At 38.7% G+C, this 19,348-nt stretch overlaps 1 long non-coding RNA gene across 1 annotated transcript in view; it reads right to left on the reverse strand.

Annotated features, from left to right (window-relative positions):
* Nucleotides 1–278: 278 nt before the first annotated feature.
* The window catches only part of LOC135363081 (uncharacterized), a 35,810-nt gene continuing 16,740 nt past the window's right edge, over nt 279–19,348 (reverse strand). Inside the window, exon 4 of the long non-coding RNA XR_010408802.1 lies at nt 279–388. This is a non-coding gene — a long non-coding RNA (uncharacterized LOC135363081). The remainder of the gene's footprint in view (nt 389–19,348) is intronic.

A 19,348-nucleotide genomic window follows, 5' to 3' on the forward strand; every position in this document is an offset into this window, starting at 1 on the left:
ACTGTTAGAAGAAAATTATTCTAAAAATTAATAAAACAGTACACAAAATAATAGATTACAAAGTAGATGACACTAAAAGTGACCACATTATATTTATGCAACTTAGCTTATGATGGAGGAAACATCATAAATTAATGAAGGATAAAAAAAATACTGGGAAAATCAGTTATTTAAAAAAATAAAATAGAGCCTCATCTCATGTTCCCCAAAATTAATTGCCCAAAGTAGTCCAAATGAAGGAAAAAGACGTCAATACATACCTAGATTTTTTTCCAGCCACTGATGTCCTTCAATTAGTTGGTCAATTAAGGCAAAATAATGTGGAGCAGCTTCATCAGGCATAACCCAGCCACCTGTCACAATTTCAAACTGACCATTCTGTAGCAAACTAGAGAGAAAATAAATATAGGAGTTTACAATAACATATACAAGAAAAGTTCAAATAAAAGATTTAAAATAGCGTAAACATCAGGGACAGCCCTTAAGCAAGTATAACCATTACTTACATGAGTTACTAAAAAAGTTTTTTAAACCAGGGAATAAATTTCAACTTTGGGGCCCTGGTGATAAAACATCCTTAGTGAAGCGTGTGTATGTGACCCTTCCTTCCTAGGCAAAGCCTCTGCAGGTCACTTTGGAAGTTCCTTTTCATAAGGTTATAATCTCCCAGACAACTTCAAAGATCCTGATGTCAGGAGACACATCTGATTTATTTCTGAATCTTACAAAGCACCTAGCAAGGTGCTTTACTTGCAGTATGTCCTGAATGTTTACTGGAGGGCTGTCATTTTAAGCATGATATTTGTTTCAATATACCTATATTGAATATCAATATTCATTTTAGTCCTTCTGACAATGGTAAGTTAATCATGCAAACTACACAAAAGTAATAATAATAAAGGTAAAGCCAGTAAATAACATATGCCTCTGGGAATACAGAAAACATCATAAAGCACTTTGCTCCAGATTCAGTTAAAATGTGTCTATATAGTTTATTTTACATTACTGAGTGAAAAGCTCTAACATTATCATTATCTGTCCATTGGGTACTCCTTTGCCATAATGCCATACAAGGTAACTAGATTCCCCACCCCTGGAACAACTGAATTGTTACAAGAAGATCCCTTCCTCCAAAAAAAAAACAAAATCGCAGACTATTAAAAATTTGAAGAAGTACCTGAGGAAGTATAGAGGTCAAGAATTTAAGCAAACACCTTAAATGCCATAGACTTGTCAGTCTGCAGTAAGATGGCTTGAGAAATTGTGTAGAATTCCAGAAAGAAAAGCAGCTTTAATAAGGATACACATCACCGGATACCTACCCTGAACAGCCGAGTACCAAGCCAAATTTTGTTAAAGCAGCCCAGAGGCATAGAAGATAAACGTTTTCCTACAAAGCCTATAACAGAATCCACTACATTAACACAACATCTGATTTATTCAAACATGTGCATAACCATACAACCAGTGAGAGAGTGGATAATGGACACAAATTTTAAAAATGAATGAATAATTCCTTGTATAAAATTTTTAAATGTTAATTTAATCCTGTATTGCCATGGGAATCACCAACTAACATAATTTCACATGGACACTATGATGGCTCATTATAGTGCCTAAAAAAACCCAAATGTCCAGTCAAACCTTAGATTCTCAGAGGCCCAAATCAAGAACTTAACAATATACAAACTGGGAATCTCCAAAAACAAAACAAAACAAAACAAAACAAAACCTACATTTCTTTAAGAACACAACTAAATCCAAAGCTATTTTATCCTATTCTTACTGTCAAACTGCTTCCAGTCAGTTCTCTTTCTTATCTTTCTGGTGATTGCCAGATTTAGCCACACTCTGGAGGCCTTGGCCCAGACCCAGCTCTTAAGTCTTATGACCAGTACGTGGAAGCCTGAGACGTCAGGACAGATCTGGGATTTAAACTCTGGCCATCAATATAGAAACGTGGCTCCTTATCTCAGCACTCCAGTAAAGAGATCTTTTGGAAAATTTCAGAAATAAATTGGTCAAAACAAAGTCTTTGCTGCTTCTGAACAGTTAATAGAAATTACAGATTAAGAAGTCTAAAAATTAAAATTAAAAAAAAAAAAAACACTCCAATGATGGAATTTCTCATCTCAGTTTTATTTTGCTACATGATCCCTATCCCCAGGCATGAATGGACTCCAAGAAACAGCTAAGTGAGCAAAGAATCATACCTACTATATACATTAACTAATTTCCCCAGGTCCATTTGTAAACAATCTATCCCTTCCTCCTCCCCATGATGCCCCAGATGTCTGTGATCAGTATTGAGTTCTTATTCGAATGCAATGGTTATCTTAAAGACTGACTTGTCAATTTTGGGAAGGCATGAAAAGCCTCCCATGCATTAAAATGTTTTCCACGATCTTTTTTACCTACTTATTTTCTTCTCTCCTATTTTTCCCAAACTGATTGGTCCCAGGTGTCCTCATGTCTCAGCCCAAATAAAACCTGCCCAGAGAAATCTCCCTGAGCACCCAACCTAAATCAGTTCTCCCACCATACTACCACACTCTCACACGATAGCATTTATCACCAACCAGAATTACCTTGTTCCGTTTCCATGTATGTCTCCTCCCTCTCCCTCCTCAACCCCACCCACCATGAGAGCAGAATGTAAGCTCCCAGAGAGCAGGGACTAGCACCTGCTGGGTTTTTTTTGTTTTTTTTGTTTTTAATTTTTTATTTATTTATTTGAGAGAGAGAATGAGATAGAGAGAGCATGAGAGGGGGGAGGGTCAGAGGGAGAAGCAGACTCCCTGCCGAGCAGGGAGCCTGATGCAGGACTCGATCCCAGGACTCCAGGATCATGACCGGAGCCGAAGGCAGTCGCTTAACCGACTGAGCCACCCAGGCGCCCTAGCACCTGCTGTTTTGCTCACTTATCCACACCCAGCACTGAGAAGTGTGTGTGGCATGTAAGGGGCACTCTGACAGTTGTGAGATAAATGATGAATGACTGAACGAGACTCTCGGCTCAAAGTCAGTATTGACAGAAAGTTTTAGATTAGATGAAGCTCACAGACATATGCAAAATAAACTGGACAGAAAGGGGCCAGGTGGAAAGGGGTCTGAACAATCTGGGTGTGAGGTGGTACGACCCAGAATATGAAAGTGGTGGGGCCCCCGGGTGGCTCAGTCAGATGAGTGTCCGTCTTCGGCTCAGGTCATGACCTCAGGGTCCTGGGATCAAGCACCGTGTCGGGCTCCCTGCTCATAGGGGAGTCTGCTTCTCCCTCTGCCCCTCTCCCATTACTCCTGCTTGCTTGCTTGCTCTCTCTCTCTCAGAGAAATAAATAAAATCTTTTTTAAAAATATGAAAGTGGTAGGAAATATGGAAGAGGAAGGAGAGAAAGGAGGTGTCTCATGAAAACTCATCCATGGGAATTGGGCAATGACTGGCAATAGAACAAAGGACGAAAGCACGTATGTCTTGGGTGTTAATTCCTGGTGTCTAACGGCACCGTAGTGTGACACACACAGTGGAGGTGAGAAGGGAGGTCACTTTGGGATCATAAATATAAATTTGGATAAGGCTGTCCGATAGGATGGTGAGACACCCCAAAGGAGCTAACCGAAGATGAACAGTTCAAGAAAAAAGGCTGATAGAAAAATTAAGCTTGGAGGGACTAAAACAAAGAGGAAACAGAGAAGCTAGGAGGTGAGGAGAAAACAATCAAAAGGAGAGTCAAGGACCAAGCAGAAGGAAAATATAAAAGGAAATAGAGGCAATAAGAAATGTGAAAGATAAAAAGAATAAATCTGTGCAAACAGCCTGAAACATTCTGGAAAGCAGTAATGAGGTGCAACCTACGCTCCCACTTGGTAAAAGGCATTTTTACAGTTAAAAAGTTACCATGTAATTGCGACTTACTCAGAAAAGGACACATTGGTGGGCCAGAATATAAAGCTGAGAAATAAATTTTTTAAATATTTATATGATTAAAATAGCAAATTACATTACTGGAAAAAAATGGGATATAGTTTTATTTATAAAAGCTTCACTCAGAGGGATTTAAAACAAACTTGTAAGAAAGCCAAGTTATTATGTCATATAAGCCAAAAGACTGATACTTTGAAAGAGCATGCTCATATAGGTTTTTAAGAAAAACTATATGAATAGGTCACAACAGGCATGAATGTCACAGTCGCAGGCCAGAAAGGACACAGGTTTTAGCTTTTCGTAGGATAGTGTCTCTAACCAAGCAGAAGAAAAACCAAACGGAAAAAAAAAAAAACAACAAAAAAACATGATATGAAGTACGAAGCAATATAACAATGACTAGACACCTGGCCAAACAATCAGGTTGGTGAGTACTCCTATTCCACTGAACTGCCTGGTTTTCCTAGTCTATACATAAGAATGGTGAAAACCAGATGATAAACTGGAAGACTCCTAGAGGCAGGAAGGTGTGGTCTTATATTAAATATTCACTGTGTTAGGCAAAAACACTCCCCAAAACCAAAACCAAACCAAACCAGAAACCCACACACAGCAGTTGCAGAAGAGAGAAGGGCACAAAATTCCCATGTATATGCCTGTATTCTAGAATATATGCAGTTAAGTATCTCATGAATGACAGAAAAACAAAAAAGGTCCAAAGAAACACGAGGAAAACATTAACCTGATGATTGAGAAACACAGCAATGATCTTCATCATTTAGTAACAAGTACAAAAAGTAGAACTGCCAGTCTACAGAAACACCACCTCAGGAAAGACTTAGAAAAATATTTATAAGCAATAATAGAAAGGCTATGGTAGCCTACAAAAAGGTGGCTTTTTTATTTGTATATATATTATTTATATATAATATATAAAATAAATATATATTAAATATATATTATATATTAAGTATATATTATTTATATATTTATAAATTGCCACTGTTAGCAACATGATGAAAATAAAATTAAGACAGACCGCAACTGTATATTTGAGACTTTGATTTTTTTTTATTTTTAAATCAAGCAATGGGAAGTACCTACAGCTACAGAAAAAGTCACTTAGAATACAGGTGCTTCCAATGTCCATGCACTTAGTGCTCAACAAGCAAAACTGAGCTATTTCTCTGGCCCAGAGGAATACAAAATCGAAAAAGACATGCCCACTCCATTGGATCTATTCATCGTTTCTGCCAAGAGACTGGCTTCTGGCAAAATTTTTGCATGTACACTTTTCCTCGTATTTCCTAATAAACATGAGATCTAGAAACAAAAGTGAAAAGACAGGGAAAGGGAGGGAAAGAGAAGAATATAGACATACAGAAAATAGGAAACCAGGCATTAACTTCAACATTAACAACACTCCTGTTTCACTTTTTCAAATGGCTGACTTGTAACCACTGGTAACAGCATTACACATTTCTGTTTCTACTATTTCATTGCCTAGGAATTTGGTATAATAAGCTTAACAAAATAACCGATCAAAATTAGGCTTAGCATATCTGTCACAGCTCAATTTGCCTAAGATGCAGAATTTACACTTAAGAATGTCCTTGCTGACCACACGAAGCTGCAAATCATTTTCTCTGAGTGTCACTTTTTCCCCTCTGTAGACTCATCACACATTTGGAACTTGGCCACACATAGAAAGATAGACTCAAAGAGCTTTTTTCCCTAATGCGGAAATGGTTACAGATAACTTAGTAGTAAAAAATGCATCATTTAGCCAGCTTCAAAGAACCACAAATTAATTTCACATGAGAAAACGAATTGAATTTGTAATCACACATCTGGGGAAATATGAAATAATATAAGATGATGTACAGGGATTCATTCTTAAATAAAAATTTAGTTACGTGGAAAATTCAAAAGATGGAGGCTCCCAACAAATCAATTAATAGCCTAAAAACATTTGCTTATCATGTGCCTGATTCATACGCCTTTCATGGGAAGTACCTAATATATGAGAACAAAAATAAAACCTGTTTTAAGACCCCTCACAGAATACTAATTGGGGATATTCATCGTATACTTCTGAATATTGTTGACGCCTGTCTTTAAAACTATAGTACACGAGGGGGCGCCTGGGTGGCACAGCTGGCTGAGCATCTGACTTGGGTTTCAGCTCAGGTCATGATCTCAGGATGGCGAGATCGAGACCCAGGTCAGGCTCTGATCTCAGTGCAGAGTCTACTACAGATTCTCTCTCTCTCCCCCTTCTTCTGCCCCTCCCCCTGCTCACACATTCTCTCTTTCTAAAATAAATTATATAAAGATTTAGAACGTGAGGGACAGATGGCAAATGTGTTCTCTCATCATTCCTTCCTCACTTCATTCCAGCCACACTCCTTTCATTTCACTGTCCACGCGCTCTCTGCCTGGCATCTTTTCCCTCCCAACACCTGCCTCACCGGCTCTTGTGGATCCACCTGGAGCCTTTCCTAGCCACCACATCTCGTCTAAAGCTCAGCCACCTATACAGTTATCTGTCATAAAGCCCAAAACTTTCCTTTTATAACATTTATCACAAAACTTAATTACACACTATATGTTTACTGTCTTTCTCCCTCCATAGACTGTAAGCTCCGTGAGGGCAGGAGTCACACCTAGTTTCCTCACCATTTAACACTCAGGGTTCCTATTAAAAAGGATACCAATAACTCAAAAGACAAGTGAACAAAGAATATGCAGCATATATTTCAGAAATGATGGCCTCCCCAAAATGAAAAGAAATTTAGCCTCACTCATAAGGAAATGCAAATTAAAACTTCAAGATGTCACTTTTATTTATCATATTGGAAAGATCAAAAAGTTGTGTAACATACTATGAGGTCAAAGATGTATGGAAATCGGTATTGTTACACATTTCTGGCAGTAACTATCAAATTGTAAAATGCATATACACTTTTATACATGTTCATTCAAATTAAGTCAAAAAATAAAGTATAAAAATAAACAGAAGCATTATACACACTAAATATAAAGATACATTCCATGCATTCACAAAAGACCAGAAATAAAACTACATGGTCACCCACTGGGAAGAGTCAAAAAAATAGATTTTTATACTGTCTTTAAAAAGAAGGGCTCTTCTTTCCTGAAAGGTTCTCCAAGATATATTAAGATTGAAAAGCATGGTACAATATCCATTAGGATGGAAATTAGATTTAAAAAAAACAGCAAATAGGTGTCAAGGATGCAGAGCTATTGAACATTGTGGGTGGCAATGTAAAGGGGTACAGTTGCTGTGGAAAATATGAGGGGTCCTGCAAAAATTCAAACATAGAATTACTACATATCCAGCAATTCCACTTCTGGATATACACACAAAAGAATTAAAAGCTGGGACTTGAACAGATATTTGAACACCTAGGTTCACAGCAGTATTATTCACAATAGCCAAAAGATAGAAACAACCCAAATGTCCAATGATGGATGAATGGATAAGTAAAATGTGGTATATTCATGCAATAAAATATCATTATTCAGCCTTAAAAAAGGAAGGGAATTCTGATACATGCTTCAGCATGGATGAACCCTGAAGACTTTGTGCTAAGTGAAATCAAAGCGAGACACGTATTATTCCATTCATATGAGGTACCTAAAGTAGTCAAACTTACAGAAACAGAAAGTAGAATGGTGATGCCAGAGGCAGGACGGGGAAGGTGAATGGCAAGTTATTGTGTAACAGGTACGGTTACAGTTTGAGATCATGAAAAAGTTCTAGAGACAGATGATAGTTATGACTGCACAGCAATGTGAATGTACTTAATGCAATCAAATGGTACAAATAAAATCAGTAAGATGCTAAGTTTTACGTTATGAATATTTTACAATAAAAAAAGACTCATTCAGAAAAAGATCAGCACAATGTGCGTGCCATGCTATCATTTGCATAATAAACATGTATTTGCACACAGGTATATGTACATATGTTTTCCTGTATATCTATAATAGAGTTCACAGCAGCTGCATTCTGTGGGAAGAACTAGATGGCAAAGAGACAAGAGTGGTTCATCTCTTACCTTTCACTGTGTACCCTTTATACACTTGGGACTTACATTAACACATTAATTAAATGAAAATTTTTTTCTAAACTATAAATATTATACCGATTTCTCCTAAACATTGAAAACTAACATAGCTATAGCATAAAATAATCATGAAATGTTATTTAAGAATATTTCCAATATTAGATGGCTCGATTAATCTTTTTTTTTTTTTAAGATTTTATTGATGTGAGCGAGAGAGAGAGAGAAGGGGGGTAGAGAGCATGAGCGGGGGAAGAGGGAGAGGGAGAGGGAGAAGCAGACTCCCCACTGAGCAGGAAGCCTGACACGGGCCCAGGACCCTGGGATCATGACCCGAGGCAAAGGCAGATGCTTAACTGACTGAGCCACCCAAGGACCCCCATTTCTGTTAAGTTTTAATAAGAGGATATTCTTTATGCAAACTGGTGCAGTTTGCATAACAGTATGGAGTATCCTCAAAAAGTTAAAAATAGGACTACCCTACAACCCAGCACTGCACTAGGCATTTACCCAAAGGATACAAAAATACTAATTCAAAGGGATACATGTACCCCAAAGTTTACAGCACTATTATCAACAACAGCCAAATTATGGAAAGACCCTAAATGTCCATTGACTAATGGATAAAGCCGTCATATATATATGTATATATATACATAATGGAATATTAGCCATAAAAAAGAATGAAATCTGTCTCAAATAAATAAATAAAATCTTTAAAAAAAAAAAAAGAAAAAAGAAAACAAAAAAAAGAGGATCGTCTTTAAATATTTCACTGTATAGTGAATATTACTTCATTCTATCATTTTCCAAAACAAATTAATAAAATGCTCATTCATAATGAATCAAAATATATATGAGATTAAAGAATAAAATTCAAAAATTTATTCACTATCTTGCTATAAATGCATAAGGGGTTATGGTAGGCACAGTTTTTGACCAACTTCTTTTACTTAATACTATACCAGTGCACACCTTTCCATGTTAATAAACAGACCTATCATCATGTTTATGGCTGTACTGTATTTAAAGGACTTTTGAGATATCAACACACAATACACGTGTGTTTGGTTTGATCAGTCTTGACAAGTGTTTATACCCCTGTAATCACCACCAAAAACAAGATATGGACTATTTCCATTAACTCAGAGAGTTCCTTCATGCCCCTTTCCAATTATCTCCCGCCTCAATTGCTCCAAAAGAGAAAGACATTCTTACTTCATTTCTATCATAATAGATAGGTTTAGCTACTCTTAGACTTCATCAAGTAAAATTACACAATATTTATTATTCTGTCAGGCTTTTTTTGCTTAACACGTTTATTAGATTCATCCATCTTACCATGTATTTCAGTAATTCATTCTTTTTCACTGCTGAGCAGTAATTCCACTGCACGAATATGCCTTTTTTCATCTATTATCTTGCTGATGGACATTTGAACTGTTTCCAGTGTGAAATCACCATGAAAATGTCTAAACAAGTCTTTTTGTGAGCATGTTTTTATTTCTCTTAGGTAAATTCCTAGCAGGGGGCTCCTAGGTCTCATTATGTATGTGTTACTTTGGAAAACTTTGGTGGCTTTTCAGAAAGCAATTGTCCCATTTTATATCCCCACTAGCAATATGAGAGTTCCAGTTGCTGCACATTCTTGTCAACTCTTGGTGTTGTCAGGCTTTTTGATTGTAGCTATTCTAAAGGGTTTGGGATAGAATCTTGCAGTAGTTATAATCTGCATCTCCTTGATGACCAGACATTAACCAGCCCGAGCACACACACCTTCCTCCTCACTGCTGAAGCCTCATAAACTTCTTCTGGGTGTTTGAACATGCCAAGCTCTTGCTAATAATCCCTGGCCCATAATCACAATTCTGCTCTCATAACCTGGAATTCCTTCCCCACCCCCTACGTAACTGGCTAATTATAACCCCTTTCAGGTTTCAGCCTGAATACCACCTGCTTCAGGAAGCCTCCCAAGACACCCTTCTTGCTTCCATAGAAGCAAACACTTTATTGTGATACTAAGTTTTTTCCCCTTATTTTATTATTTTATTTATTTTTATTTTTTATTTTATTATGTTATGTTAATCACCAAAATTACATCATTAGTTTTTGATGTAGAGTTCCATGATTCATTGTTTGCCTGTAACACCCGGTGCTCCATTTAGTACGTGCCCTCTTTAATACCCATCACCAGGCTAACACATCCCCCCACCCCCCTCCCCTCTAGAACCCTCAGTTTGTTTCTCAGAGTCCATAGTCTCTCATGGTTCATCTCCCCCTACGGTTTCCCCCCTTCATTTTTCCCTTCCTGCTTTTTTTTTTTTAAACATACAATGTATTATTTGTTGGAGGTACAGCTCTGTGATTCAACAGTCTTACACAATTCACAGCACTCACCATAGCACATACATCCCCAATGTCTATCACCCAGCCACTCCATCCCTCCCACCCCCCACTACTCCAGCAACCCTCAGTTTGTTTCCTGAGATTGAGAATTCCTCATATCAGTGAGATCATATAATTATCTTTCTCTGATTGACTTATTTCGCTTAGCATAATACCCTCCAGTTCCATCCACGTCATTGCAAATGGCAAGATCTCATTCCTTTTGATGGCTGCATAATATTCCATTGTATATATATACACCACTTCTTTATCCATTCATCTGTCGATGGGCATCTTGGCTCTTGCCACAGTTTGGCTATTGTGGACACTGCTGCTATAATCACTGGGGTGCACGTACCCCTTTGGATCCCTACATTTGTATCTTTGGGGTAAATACCCAACAGTGCAATTGCTGGGTCATAAGGCAGCTCTATTTTCAACTTTTTGAGGAACCTCCATACTGTTTTCCAGAGTGGCTGCACCAGCTTGCCTTCCCACCAACAGTGTAGGAGGGTTCCCCTTTCTCCGCATCCCCGCCAACATCTGTCATTTCCTGACTTGTTAATTTTAGCCATTCTGACTGGTGTGAGGTGGTATCTCATTGAGATTTTGATTTGGATTTCCCTGCTGCCAAGCAATGTTGAGCATTTTTTCATGTGTCTGTTGGCCATCTGGATATCTTCTTTGGAAAAATGTCTGTTCATGTCTTCTGCCCATTTCTTGACTGGATCATTTGTTCTTTGGGTGTTGAGTTTGATAAGTTCTTTATACATTTTGGATACTAGCCCTTTATCTGATATGTCATTTGCAAATATCTTTTCCCATTCTGTTGGTTGTCTTTTGGTTTTGTTGACTGTTTCTTTTGCTACTATCAGGTCTGTCTTCCTCATCTCCTGTATCCCCGGAGTCTAGCACAGTATTTGTTGAATGAATGATGGAGTAAATAAGGGAAGGCTTCAGAAATAAGGTAATATTTCAGCTGAGTCTTGAAAAATGAGTAAGACTGAGATTATCCATTGCACAAAAGGAAAAAAAAAATTCTAAGCTCAACTCGTGGGCAAATTCCTAAACAAGAAATAACATGTGTCTGAGGACACCCACACAGCTCAGCAGGGCTAAGAATAGACTGTGAGGCAGGAAGTGATCAGAGGGAAGGATGGACAAGTAGGGAGGAATCAGAGCAAGAGCCACTGTGTGCCAGACAAGAGATGGGTCTGTACCTTTTGACACTGAAGCATCACTGAAGTGTTTTAAAGTCAAGAAGTGACATGGACAGAATGATACATTAGAAACCTAACTCTGTGGGAGAAATGGAGGACACCTGGAAGAGACAGAGCTAGACACAGGAAGACCAGCTGGAGGTTTTCATAATAGCAGGAAACACAGAGTAATGGGCCTGGAACTGGGGTCCAGAGCACAGAAATACTAAAGAGGAGTAAGTGACAAGGCTTAGGGGACTGACTGGATTTGGCCTGAATGGCAGATGGAAAAGGCAGAGCACACAATACTTAACAGCACTGATTCTGGGGCCAGGCTGCCTGGCTCTGGTCTTCATGACCTATTCACTAGCTGGAGAATCTTAGGTGCGTTCCTTTACACCCCTGCCTCAGTTTCCTCATAAGGAAACTCAACTCATCTTAACTCCTAAGAAAGCTATAGGACTGACTGGATAAATACATGTAAGTGCTTACAACATGCCTGGTATACGTTAAGCACTCAGGAAGTGTTAGCTGTTACTATTGTCATTAAATAGGGAAAAAAGAAGTTGAGGTTGGCACTCTAGATCTGGAAGCAGCCCAAACACCTAGTAATTAAAATAACAGTGTGGATGAGCCTGCAGGATGAAGAGGAGAAGCAAGGGGTACGACCCCACAGGCGAGAAAGGGACATGGAGGAAGTGAGCAGAGGAGGAAACTGAGGGGATGAAAAAGGCATGCTCAGCAAGGCAGGAAGAGAAACAGGAGACAAACAGCTCTGGGTCAGAGAAGACAAGAAAGAAAGAATTTCAAGGACAGTGAAGTGGTCAGTGTTGACGCTGCAAAGAAAGCCTTCAGGGGGACGGCGCCAACATCCAGTGGATGGAGCAGCTGAGAAGCCCCTCGTGGCTTGTGCCAGTATCCGTGAGGTAGACAGAAGCCAGCAGCCGGAGTGGCTGAGGGGTGGAAGCTGCACAAAGCTGCCTCATTGGAAATAAACTGGGAGTGGAGGAAGTGGGGTGAAATACGTACTTCTTCAAATACACATATGCTGCTGCTTCAACTATGAGAACTAAGATTATTTTAGACACCGGCGAATTGCTTTGACTCCTTTGATTAAATGCTATGTATCTTTAGCCTCTAAACTCAGTCCAAATCTGCAATTTGCTCTGAACATCACAAGACACACTGTAACTTCTTATTGCTCTGCAAATTTCACAGCAGCCTTCAGTCAAGTACCGTAAAATTTGACCTGTATAAAATGTATGATAAATTAACCTGTATGAGAACTTTAAAAGTACATTTTTATAGTGAAACCTGAAATGCACATCAATAAGTTTGGATTTGTATTATTTAAGAAAGTGATCTCAACCATTTCTCTGATTTCTTTTTTTTTTTTAAGATTTTATTTATTTATTTGACAGAGAGATAGTGAGAGAGCACAAGCAGGGGGAGCGGCTGGCAGGCAGAGGGAGAGGGAGAAGCAGGCTCTCCACTGAGCAGGGAGCCGGATGTGGGGCTCGATCCCAGGACCCCAGGATCATGACCTGAGCCGAAGGCAGCCGCTTAACCAACTGAGCCACCCAGGTGCCCCCATTTCTCTGATTTCAATAAGCAAACAGATAGTTAAGAAAATAGGGTACAAGGTTCACTTAAATATAAACCTAGGAAAAAAGATGTAAGAGAATGACAGATTAGAAATTTTCCATTCTTGGGGCACCTGAGTGGCTCAGTCTGTTAAACATCTGCCTTCAGCTCAGTCATGATCCTGGGGTCCTGGGATCAAGTCCCACATTGGGCTCCCTGCTCAACGGGGAGCCTGCTTCTCCCTCTCCTTCTGCCCCTTCCCCCTTCCAGCTAGTGCTCTCTCTCTCATGCATGCACTCTCTCTCAAACAAATAATCTTAAAAAAAAAAAAAAAAAAAGATTGTGCATTCTTGGCAAAGCAATGAAACCCAGCAATGTGTTGAAGATAAAATATTTTCATTAACCATCACTTCAATAACCATTCACTGATGATACCTTTCCTCCCCACACACATATGAAGCCTTATTTCATACCAAAATGTCCACACAGAAGCTGGTCAAGACTTCGGTGAACACAAACTGTTCTAGGTTCCAACAACTCATTAAGCTTCTTCACTGAACACCAGTCTCAACAGCAAGAGCACATGCACCGTAAAAACTGTTTCAGTGTCTCAGTGCCCAGAGAGAAAAAAATAAGTATGTAATATGCTGGGTGCTAGTCAAAAGAAATGCTAAGGTTAATGTTTCAGCTGCTTGATTCTGAATAAGGATTCACATTTTGATGTATTATAAACATCATGCAGTATTTAACTGCATTTAGCTGAAGAATATTCAAATATGAAGCCTAAAAAGTAAAAAGAATGTTAACATCCTAGTCATTTTCAAAAATAAAACAAGCCTAGACAGAAAATGTGTTGATTATTTAATGGGAGGAAGTTTCTTTTAAATCCACTGGATATGTGTTACAAGTAGGCACCATGACTATAATTGATTAAATTACTTTGAATCACACACACACACACACACACACACACACAAAAGGCTAGATGTTGTTTGCATGGATCTCCCTTTAGTTAACTAGATTCTCATTTTTAAAAGCTTATAGAGCTGAAGACTGCTGCCACAGGGGGTGAGAATCAAACAAGTCACTGCTAGAATAGATTATGGGGATCATTTGAGTTATGTTTCTGTTAAGTTCCCACAATCAATTGGTATTCTTCAGGGACAATAAAAGCTTACATGGAACTCTGCTGGAATTAACAGGTTCTGTTCTGCAATAGATAGCTTGCAAATTTAGGTACAGACATAGAATCCATAGACTCATCTTCAAAAAGGAAAAAATAAGCCACTGCATAAGCATTATACTAGCAGTCAAAAAAATTCTATCAGTTAACACCACTTAGTACAAGCTCAGAATTTTAAATACTGAAAGCACACCTGTACATCTATTAATTTTTCCCCAAAACATACATTTAGGCAAGAAATACTAAGAATGTTATATTTAAGTAAGTAGGGGAAAAAATGCTATGACCCTAATTCCACAGATAAATGTAATAAGTGAATAAAAGTGTATGATGATGCCAAGAAGGGAGAAAACTCTGACAAAGCTTGACCAGAAACAAAACTCATTTGCCTTAACTTTGCTATAAAAAACAATGTTTTCTTTGGGACTCCTAGGTGGCTCAATCAGTTAAGCGTCTGACTTTGGTTCAGGTCATGATCTCAGGGTTCTGGGATTGAGCTTGTCAGGCTCCCCACTCAGCAGAGGGGTCTGCTTGTCCCTCTCCCTCTGCCCCTCCATTTGTGCTCTATCTCTCCCTCAAATAAATATAAAATCTTAAAACAAAACAAAACAAAAAGAACAAACAAACAAAAACAATATTTTCTTCAAGCAAAATGGTATCATCAAGATCAGGCCTATATTCCAGAATATTTCCCACTGCCAAAATAGCATCTGTCAAAAGAAGTTTAAGACAATGAATTGAGCATTAGATTCTCATTTGTATTCCCACTCCTTACCACATCTTACCATTTTCTATCCTTAATCTTAGGTTGAATCCCATGAAATTGCTATTTTTGTACATCAAAAATGGTGAAATACCGGCAATTTCATACAGCTCAACGTAAGTAAAATGGCCAACAGAGCAGAAAAAGAGAGAGAGATATGCACCCAGCTAGAATAAGGAGAAGGGGACTATCCTCATGCTATAAAATTGGCGGTGGTTCTGACAGATACTACATAGATGAAACTAAAATAATTCAAGTATTAACTTGCCATCATCCTACAAGAAAAATCAACATGGAGTCTCAAATCATAAAGAGAAAGGACTCTGAGAGATTTGGGCAACAGCCCCTAATTTGGAGGGCCAAGGACTGAAGCAAAGCTGTATCTTGGGACAGACACTAATCACTATCTCCATACTTCAACCTGAGGGCTCTTTGAGAGCTCATCCTACAGAGAAGCCTCTCAACCCCAAGGTCCTTACTGCTGCAGAGGGTAGCTCCCTAATGCAGCCATCCTGGGAGGAAACAAGCATGGCCTCACCTTACGAAAAGCAGCAGGCAGCAAGCCCACTTTCCTTCGGAGGTAGCTGGACTCTAGTCTCCTATACTCTTGTGAAGCAGGACCTTCAGACAGGCCAAAGCTCTTACTTGGCTTACACGTCACAAAAGAGAAAGCTGAATGGAGAAAGCTAATCCTGGCCTCCACAGCTTCACCCAGCAGAGAACAAACACTTCATAAATCTCCCCATCTTCCCACAGCCCCAGCTACTCTCTTCCCCTCGGCCATTCCTTTTCATGACAGGGACATATTCTCCAGCTGCTGGGTCCCTGATGCTCATGCAATCTTTCAGAATCCAGCTCTCCAACAAAGGATCTGAGGGGGAATAGATCAGCTAGCTTTCTTGTTTGCCAACAACACCCGCCGACTCCAGAGAGGAAATGCACTGGGAGACTCTCCTGGACACACAAAACTGAGGACTACAAGTCCAAGCTTAACGAAGGGCTGGAAGAAAACGAGAGGACATGCTACAGGGATCACAGGGACCATGTCCCAGGACAGGAAGAGTATTATGAACGCACCAGGGCTGTGAGGGATGACCTGCAACCTTCCCTCTACGTCTGCCTCCCTTGCTTCCTTTTGTCCACCCTCGTTTCACTTTCTAACGACTCAGAATGCTGGGCAGTAATACACTGATTAGCCGAGCTCAGGTCATAGCTGGCTTGTCTGACCTGAGGCAGGAAGATGGAGGATCTGACATGTGTGAGAGGCCATTTCCCAAAAGGAAACCAGGGGGAATGGACGCTGGCCAGTCAATATGAACTAACACCCACAGCAAGGAAACAAAGTATTTAGTTAGAACAGGAAGGAATTGAGGCCAGTTACACTCTCTGTTTTGGGACAAATTCTAGGTGTATATACATCTGTTATTGTTCAAGGATGAATAAAAAAGACAAAAATACTTGGACTTACAGGGTACCATATAAAGAATGCAGAACTGAGGGGTAAAAAACAAACAAGCAAACAAAAACAGTTAAAACCAAAGCCAGAAAAGAACATGTTTCATACCCTCAAAGAACTGAATCTGAAGTGGGGGAAAAAAAGAACCCTTAAGAAAAATCTTTAAGAAAATCTTTAAAACCCTTAAGAAAAATCTCCCAAACACAGTAAATATAACAAAGAAATCAAAAATGCATGTGGAAAAGTGAGACTCAATAACTAGAAAATTTAATCCCCAGAGAAAATAAAAACAGTATATAGTAAGGGCAGAACACATAAGCCGAAGATATGTTTGAATTGACAGATGGAAAGTTTAATAATAAGTTATACCTAGATACACGGTCAAAATTTAGAATTTCATGGATAAAATTTTAAAAATCCTAAAAATGTCTGAGCGGGGAAGTGGAGGGGAAGGTTATCTTCACTGAAGCAATACATTAAAAAGCTTTTTTAAGAAAGAAAGCATATATTTTACAGTTAAATTCTTTTATTAAAAGAAAAAAAAAAAAGGATGACTTCGGAACTAAAGTTCTACACTGAGTGTCCAAGAGAAAGATTCAAAGTGACAAAAACTAAAATAACAAGAGCTTTTAATATTTATTAAGGACTTAAAATATGCCAGGCATTGGGCTAAGCATTTATTTGTATTCATTCAATCTTCATAAAAACCAAATAAAATAGGTCCCAATATTATCCTCACTAGACAAAGAAAATGAGACACAGAGAGGTTAGATAATTTGCCCAAAGTTCACACAATAGATGGGAGTTGCCAGAATTTGAACCCAGGTAGCCTCATTCCAGGGCCTAACCATTTGAACTACTATTCTAAATGAATTCCCTCTAATGTAAAAAGGGCACAGAGATCAGGCAAATCCAAACAAACTACAAGTGAGTGGTAGTTATAGTAATTTTAGTTATTAAAAGGAGAAAAGATAATTATTTGTCAGTGGTGAGAGTTAGAATTTATGATCAAGAAAAAGAAATACTCAGCTCACGAGTGTCCAAACCTCGTCGCTCTTGCCCCATTGGAGATATCCATTGGGGCAGTTGCAGAATGCATGACCGAATGAGCTAGTAAGCAAAGATCGGGCACAAACCCTTATGTACTAAATTTAAAAAGTAATAAAATCCCTAAAAATAAAAGGGAGCTGACAGGGGAACAGTGGCAAAAAAAATAGGTATAGTCATTTCTGCTATAAATGCTTGTTTCAAAAAAATTTATTCCAAAGTGAATGATTATATCAGGGAGCAAATTTTGTATTGCTTAAGTGAAATTTTGTCCCTGAGAAACAGAAGTGAAGAAGGCAGAAAACTGCACCCAGTTGAACCCAGCCACATAGGGATACACAAGACACACACACACACACCCTCCAAGGTCTACCAGTTACTTCAATTCACTGTCTGTGTTCACAATCATCCACATATGCCAAAAAACTTCCTGTCAGATTTCAGATAACCCACTTTCTACCATTTTGCACTAACTCAAAGTCTGTACACTTTCTGACATCCACGTCTACAAGTATAAACTTCAGGTCTTTTATTGTAGCATTTATGTTATTTCTAACCACCTAACATACATAAATCTCTACCAGCATCTTTATTAGGTTCCCATCTCTTCTGTGTGTGTGCGTGCGTGTGTGTGTGTATCACTAACAAAGTTTTTGAATGCTGTGCCCTATCAAGAAAAAGAAAAAAAAAGGTCTGATGGATAATGATGGAAAACCAAATCCCTCCAAATTATCTTTAAATTAGTTTGTGTCAATTTCCATCAAAATCCTTTTCTTTTTTGATACGGTAGAAAGAATTTAACAAATTAATTCTAAAGCTCCTTGGGAAAATTAAGTGGTCACTCATTAAAAGAATTTTTCAGCAAAGAAAGACAAAGGGAGATTTAAATTGCCCATTAATGAAACAGATCTTAAAGCCACGACAATCAGAGTCAAGCAGAAAAGTCCATGAAAGAGGTCAGAAAACCCAGAAATCAATGCATATTTAAATACAACAAAGATGGCACTTCAAATAAGTAGGAAAAAAACCAGACAATTTACATCTCAGGGCAGCAGCAGAGCACAGCATGGGAGGGAAGAGCCTGTGGGGCTGGACAGGCGGCCCCGGATGGCACGCCAGCGAGGCGCGTCCCAGCTGGGTGACCCCGGACAACCGGTGTCTTTATCTGTAAAACGAGGACAGTCATTGTACCTACTTCACAGGACTGCTGCGAGGATTATCAGTTATCATTTGTGAAGTGCTCAGAACAGGCATTAAAACAGGAAGTGCTATATGTGTGATATTAAATAAATAAAAGAAAGCAATTCATGCTATGATAATCCTTAAACTCTTGGGAGCAGAAGGGAGGGACACATAGGGAACAGATTCTCTCATCATACCACACTGAGAAAATATGCAACATTATCAGTAATCAAAAATCCAAATTAAAATATTTCAACCATCGAATCGGTCAAAGTTTTAGAAAAAAATTATACTGGTGGCCAACTAGGCAGAGACATTGGTACAATTCTATATGAAAGATAGAAGAATACTCTGAAACAATCTTTCCAAGGGTCACTTTGATTATATGCTTCAAAAACCATTTAAAATATTAAGCCCCTTTGACCTAATAATTCAATCTCCGGGACAAAGTTGGAACATAAGGACTTCAACAGAAAAGTTTCAAGTCACTTTTTCAGAGATGAACTAGAATCAGGGAAAAAAGGATGTGAAGAAAT

Source organism: Mirounga angustirostris, unplaced genomic scaffold (assembly GCF_029215605.1).
Source record: "Mirounga angustirostris isolate CCGP_5_RB_7025 unplaced genomic scaffold, mMirAng1.0.hap1 SCAF_18, whole genome shotgun sequence".
Classification (NCBI taxonomy): Eukaryota; Metazoa; Chordata; class Mammalia; order Carnivora; family Phocidae; genus Mirounga; species Mirounga angustirostris.